A 6,883-nucleotide genomic window follows, 5' to 3' on the forward strand; every position below is an offset into this window, starting at 1 on the left:
GAGAGATAGTTATTAGGAGTATTGGACAGATAAGGGGAGTGAGGCTTCCTGCAGTTAATCACATGGTCATGGTCATGGTCAGGAAGCCAGAGGCAGCACCAGGAGTGTGGTTGCAGAGCAAGGGCTCTGAACCAAGGAGGGCTTCCTGGGGGTGAGTCCTGAGCAGGCTCTAAAGTAGGGGAGAGCCACTCTCTCCTGAGCAGAGAGGATACTCTCTGCCCCTCAGTTTTCTCCACTATAAAATGGGGGCACTAACCACACCTCCTGCTTCAAAGGAATCTCCGGAAATTCCACGTCTCTAAGACACCCAGCGCGGCACCTGGCATGCTATCCGTGCACAGACTGTTCTCCAGCGGTGACCTCCCAAAAAACAGAGAGGTATCATCAGACCGTCTCTAGGATCCGTCCAGATCTGACACGCTAGTTAGTTTTTACTTAGCAAGTTCTTTTTCTCTCCTTCCTTATACCCGCCTGTCATAGGTATTCACGATCAGTGCCCCAAGTACGTGAGCAAGTTCCAGAACTTCTGGCTATGCCCCTCATCTGGGCGTCCCCCTCCCCAGACCACATGCGGCCTTCCCTGCTCCAGGAAGGCCAGCCGGCCATACAGCATATACAATGCAACGGATACATGGGCTCCCCAAACACTCCTTTCCTCTGGAAGAACATCGTCCCCAGCCCCATCCCACCCAGGGGACAGTGCCTTAACCCAAAGGAACCCATGCCTCATGGTCCCAGAGACTAGGACGCCTTAGGAGCCATCCAATGGGGCACAGGGATGGAGGCTGTATATCCCTGCACCAGCCAATGGTAAATGCTGCTCCAGGAAGAGGGCGTGGCCTTGGGGGGCCCGGGTGGGGAGGGGGGTCCATGCACTTCTGCCAAGACAGCTCCCAGAGGGTTGACCGCTGGCCTGCAGCTGGGGGAACGGGTCCTCTGGGCCAAGGTGGATGCGAGCCCGGTGGTACATCCGCACTCCCACTGCTGAGGACAGTTTTCAGGAGTCCTCTCTGCAGGGAGCCCCAGCCTCCTCGAACACATCCAAGTACGGGGAGCTCACTACCTATGGTAGCGTGTGCTTCTCCTCGCCTGCTCAAGCAGCGGCGGGAATGTGGTCCCTTCCTCGCTGATGTCCTGGGACCCACGGAGGACTGCACCCCTCCAGCTGCACCCCGCCCGCAGAAGCAGCTCAGGGGCGGACCATTCTCAGATATCACATCCATTCCTCCGGGCGCTTTTAGGTACAAACAACAGAAAGGCGACTCAAACTGCATGAAGTCTAAAAGGACTCATCAAATGGAAAAATCCAAGACGAGATTGGTTCCTAGTGAGGCTAGATCTGGGGTCTCACAAAGGGTCCCCAAGTCTGTGTCTTCTGTTTCCCGGCTCCGCCCTGAGGCCTGAGGCCGGCATTGCCCCCTCAGATAGAAACTGCCTAGTGGCTTCTGTGCTCCCAGGGGCTCAGTGCTCCAGCCAGCCCGGCCTGGGCCCCACGGAAGGAGGTGAGCTGTGAACACAAGAGACAATGGGCTGGGCAGCCCCAAAGAGCGCCACGTTCTGTCCTGACCATCCCAGCCAGAGACCACACATCTGGACCAAAACAAAGGCAGAGGCTGTGGCTAAACGCTCAGGCGGAGACACAGGGGAGCTGGGCAGGGGCAGCGCCCTGGGGGAGGCAGTGACTCAGGACTCAGAGAACTCATGTTGGCGTGGCGGGGGGCGGGGGGGGGGGGCGGAGAATGAAGGGCCAACGGGCAAGGTGGGGGCGGCAAGAAAGGAAGCCAACGGCCCACTTGTCTTTCCCAGCCCAGACGGGATCTTTAAGCTGTCTGAAGGTTTTTGTGCCCATCCATCTAGTTCAAGAAAGGTCAAACGTGGTTTGGCTGGCCCTTTGTGTCTGCCTCTTAGGGAAGCAATCGTTTCAGCCTACCTCATGGACGCTTTAAGGCCTCATTCCATTTTTCCACGGTTGGGAAGTCCTGCCTGAAGTCTACCCTAAGTATCTCCTGCTGTTGGTCACAAATGAACAGTTCTGCCCTCAGACTCCCCAAAGTCTAAAGCGGTCTACCCTCATCTGACTCCATCCACATGGCAGGACGGGGAAAACTAGGACGGAGTCCTGGCCTTTATAAGACAAGAGAAGCCCCAGAGTTTTTGAGTCAGCCAACATGACTTCTCCATAGCCCAAGTCAGGGCCCCCAGGTGCTCATTCTGGCCTTCCCTTTTTCTCTGGGGACCACCCCACCCTTCCCTCCCCTGATTACTGAGCCCTTCCATCTCCCCACATCTAGGGAAGAAGCATTAATTAATTCAACGATCTATTTGACAAATCTTCACTGAGTACCTGCTTGGTGAAAAGCCCTATTCCAGGTACTGGGACTGCGGCTGACATTCTAGTGCAGGCGGCAAGGAACAAATAAGAAATTAAAGTAACAACGTTTGTCCAAGACAATTGTAGCTGACAGGAAAAAAATAATGCGGGGTGGAGGAGGGAAGTATCCTGTCAGGGGATGGTCAATCAAGGAGGGCTTCACAGAGGAGGCTGTATTTCAGCTGAGACCTAACAGAAAAGAAGCTTGCAGACCCGGGGGGTGGACAGGGTGTCAGTTGCGCCTTCCGGGAAGTACGTTCTAGGATGGAGTTGGGAGTTCTGTGTGCTCCTGCAGACAGTGCCCCCACCTCCCACTCTGTCCCCTCCAGAATGCATGGCCCAGCTCTGCGCCCCTGGCTTTGGGCCGGGGGAGCCCAGTAAAGGATTGGAAGGAAGAGATGGGGGAATTCATTCCCGGACCCCCCCTCCCCCCTCCCCCACCACCAGAGGGTCTTTTGGACTGTCTGCTTTGTTCAAGGCCCCTGCTCTGTGCAATTCTTTCTACTTTCTGGTTCCTATAACCCCTCTCCTGTCAACCCTCTGGGCCTGCAAGTCACAGTCCCAGAGCTTCTGGCCCAGGTTACTGCACCACAGGCTGGCTGGCTCGCCCAGCGCTCCACACACATGTTTTGGATTTAATCCCTTTTGTCATTAAGCTTTCTTCGAATTATCCTGGTCCAGGGGTGCCATCTGCTCCCTCCTGGGTCCCTGACTGCCGAGGAGAGGCCACGGCAGGTCATGTAGGGTTCCGCAGGCTGCAGCGAGGAAGTGGGGTTTTTCCCAGGAGTGTGTGGAAGTCATTAAAGGATTTGAAGCAGAGAGTAGCCAAACCTTCTGAGCTTCTGAGCCTGGAATCCATAGGCCTGGGTCTGGGGTTGGGGTCCCAGCAGGAAACCCAAAGGGACCGGGATTTCCTGGCCCCAGAAAGTCCCTGCCTCTGCTCCTGCAGGGCTGTATGTGCTGGCAGCCCCCGTGTGCCCCCAAGGGTGCTTCTCAGATGTTCCTGGGACCAAGAGTCTGTACAAAATGAGGGCAGCCCATGATCTCAGGCAGAGGGTTTGATGAGTCCTACCTGGATTCTCAGCTAAGTCTTCCCCATGTCAAGTCAGGACTCTCGGGTGGCAAGCGACAGAAACTCAAGACAAACAGCCGAAGAAAAACAAAACAAAACACAAAGTTAGGAAGAGAGGATGCATTGGCTCTCACAAAAAAGCTAAGGACGCCCTGGCCGCAGGCAAGGCTGGATCCAGGAGCTGACGGCAATAGCTCGGGGTTGGGGCGCCTGGCCGGCTCAGTGACCTCACGGTTCATGGGTTTGAGCCCACATCGGGCTCCACGCTGGCAGTGTGGAGCCTGCTTGGGGGATTCTCTCTCTCCTTCTCTCTCTGTCCCTCCCCTGCTCTCTCTCTCTCTCTCTGTTTCCCTCTCTCAAAATAAATAAACTTTAAAAAAAAAAATTTTAAAAAGCCTCTGTCCTTAAGGGCACCTCCCCCTCTGAATGACACCAACTTCATTTACAGCTTAAAGTGTAGGCCGCATCTCAAATATCTCCAGCAAAAGTTCCAGAATCCATTTTCATCGGCTCTAGTGGACTCACAAGCCCATCTCTGAACCACCACCCGGCCAGTGGTATTGGATCCGCTTTTTAGCTGGGCCTGGATCACGAGGACCCGGGGACCAGAAGGTAGGTCACGTCCCCCGGACCTCGTAGACCAAGAGCTGGGGAGAAGAGGCTCCCCAAAGGAAAATGAAGGGGCAGCTTCCAAAAATAAGAGAGGACAGGGCATTTGGAAGGTATAAACCACAGAGGGCCGCCACCTCCCCCGGTATCACCTAATGCTTCGTATTTCACACTGTTGTTTTTGATCTTCATCAATGCAACCTTTATCTTGACGCCATTATGCCCCAGCACCTGCAACCGAGCTCATTAAAGTTTTCCCAAATGGTTGAATGAATGACAGAGATTGATGCCGTCTCCTGGGGTCTCCTAACTGCAGCCCGGATCGATTTTCTAGGGCTGCCGTAACAAAGTAGCACACACTGGGCAGCTAAAAACCTCCAAAATTTAATCTCTCGCAGTTCTGGAGGCTCAGAGGTTGAAAATCAAAGTGTTGGCAAGGGCCAGGCTCCCTCGGAAGGCTCTAGGAAGGATCCTTCCTCGCCTCGTCCAGGGTCTGGTGGCTCCAGACAACCCTTGGCATGCAACCGCATGATTCTGACCTCTTACCTTGATTATATCCGCAAAGACTACCGTTGACCCTTGAACAGCTCAGGGGGCAGCCAGGGTCACCCCACCCCCCCGCCATGCGGTTGAAAAAACATCAGTATAACTTTTAACCACCACCACCACCCCCCCCAATAAACTCAGCTACTAATAACCTATCGTTGACCCGAAAGTTTACCAACCAGATAAACAGATTAACACCGTGTTGGTGTTATATGTATTACATTCTATGTTCTTACATAAGGGAAGCTAGAGAAAAGAAAATGTTGTGAAGAGAATTGCAGAGAAGAGAAAATACATTTACAGTACGGTCCTGTATCTGCCTAGAAGTGGACCCACATGGGTTCAAACCCATGCTGTTCAAGGGTCCACCGTATTTCCAAAGGGGGACACACGTACAGGCACTGGAAGTTACGATTGGAACCTACCCTTTTGGGGGGACACCGTCCTACCCACGACACAGCCCCTCTACACCGACCTGCATTAGGGTTGGCTAGAAGACGCCGTGGTGACGTAGCTCCAACTCTTGGAGGACGTCACGCAAAAGTAGGTCTGGCTGCTTTCCTTTCGTGGTTCTACCACACCAGCCTGGGGCTACCAGGATAACCACAACGGGTTCTTGCGGGAGAGAGTGAAAGGGGTACACAGGGATTTCATGTGTTCGCCCCCAAGTCCATGACCGCTAGAGGCGGCCTGCGTTCTCCTGGCGCCCTGCGCTCTGGTCTCTGCAGGCCACTTGTCTCTCACGGGCAGCGGCTTCTGCCAAGCAGCAGAAACATCGAGCACCTAGGCTGGACCCCAGCGCCCTTGGAATGCCAGAGCCACACAGGTCATGAAGAGGCACCGCGAAAGCTTCCCTCTGCCGGAGGAGCCCCAAAGCTCTGCTGTTTAGGCCCCAGCGTCTCCCAGAGCCTTGCGGGGGAAAAAGTTAAACCTTGAATGGGGCGAGCGACGTAAATGAGCAGAACTGAGCCGAGTCACGTGCGAGGCAGCAGAGAACGGTGGGGACTGTGGCAAACCGAAGCGCGTGCCTCATCTCAACCAGGCGGCTGCTATTTAGCGCCATGTGAAAACCGGCACCCAGGGTTGCCAGATCTTCGGGAATTTTTAAAAGAAACACCAGAAAGTCACATTTTTTTTACGTGAAGTTTCCCCCGTTTCAAAATGCTGCTGAGGCTGGATTCAGCCCACAGGCCACGGGTTTGCAAGCCCTGCTTTAGTGAGACAACTTTTTCCGTCTTGCCAGCTCTCCGCTTGACTCCCTGGCCGTCCGCGGGACATGGACGTGTGTCAGATGGGGCAGAGCCAGGAACAATCCCCCTCCCCCACTGCCCTGGGATTCACCCTCCCCCAAATAGCCAGGGCCTCTCCCTGGGTCCGGCTCCCTCCTTCGGGACAAAGCCCCTCTCAAGGGACCCCCTTCAGACCGAGTGCTGGCAGACCAGCAGCACAGGCCTGCCAGGCAAGCCTGAACATGCCTGGAGCCCACTGAGACCCAAGCTGCGGGGGCTTTTCCGGTTCTCAAGAGAAAGTCCAGACTTGTCACCGTGGCCTCCGAAGGCCCTCACTGGCAGACTGTTCCTGGCCCTTTCAGCCCGTGACTTTGTTCTTTACGTTGGTCCCTACTGACTGACCCCTAGTCCCATCTCTTCACCCTGCCCCCCACCTTTTTTTAGACAGCGCCGGCTTTCTTCTCCAGGACGCCTTGCTCTCTTCCATCTTTGGACCTTTGCGTGTGTCATTCCCTAGACTGTGCCTGAACCAGCCCTCCCACTCCAGCCCCCCCACCTAACACTCCTGTAGGTAGCTCTTCAGGTCTCAGCTCAGAAGCCCCTTCACCCAGGAAGCCCTCCTTGACCACCTCCACTAGTTTAGGGGCTGAGGGCAGGTGTTCCCACAGTCTGCTGGAGTTCTCCTTCGCACCCAATTCTCTTTCCTGAGAGAGGGAGGTGACCTTCCTCGGGGACAGGGACCACAACTGCTGTGTTTCCAAGTGTATATACTTCTAGCACCCAGCATCATGCCTGAGGCCAGGCAAATGCTTAAATATTTGCCGTAGAAAGAAAGGAAGGAAAGGGAGGGAGGGAGGAAGGAAGGAAGGAGAGGAGGGACCCTCCACTTCTGTTTCCATCCCTCTGTCTCTTTTCTTTTCTGTCCGGCTCTCTCACTGCTCTCTGTCCTCACCTCTAAAGTTCTAAAATCTCTTCCTCTGACAATCTCTCAATCTGAAGATGTTTCGGGGTTTTCCTCCCCATCTTGGACGGAAGGCAGCTTTGCCCTCGCCCCCA

Source organism: Neofelis nebulosa, chromosome 17 (genome assembly GCF_028018385.1).
Source record: "Neofelis nebulosa isolate mNeoNeb1 chromosome 17, mNeoNeb1.pri, whole genome shotgun sequence".
Lineage (NCBI taxonomy): Eukaryota > Metazoa > Chordata > Mammalia > Carnivora > Felidae > Neofelis > Neofelis nebulosa.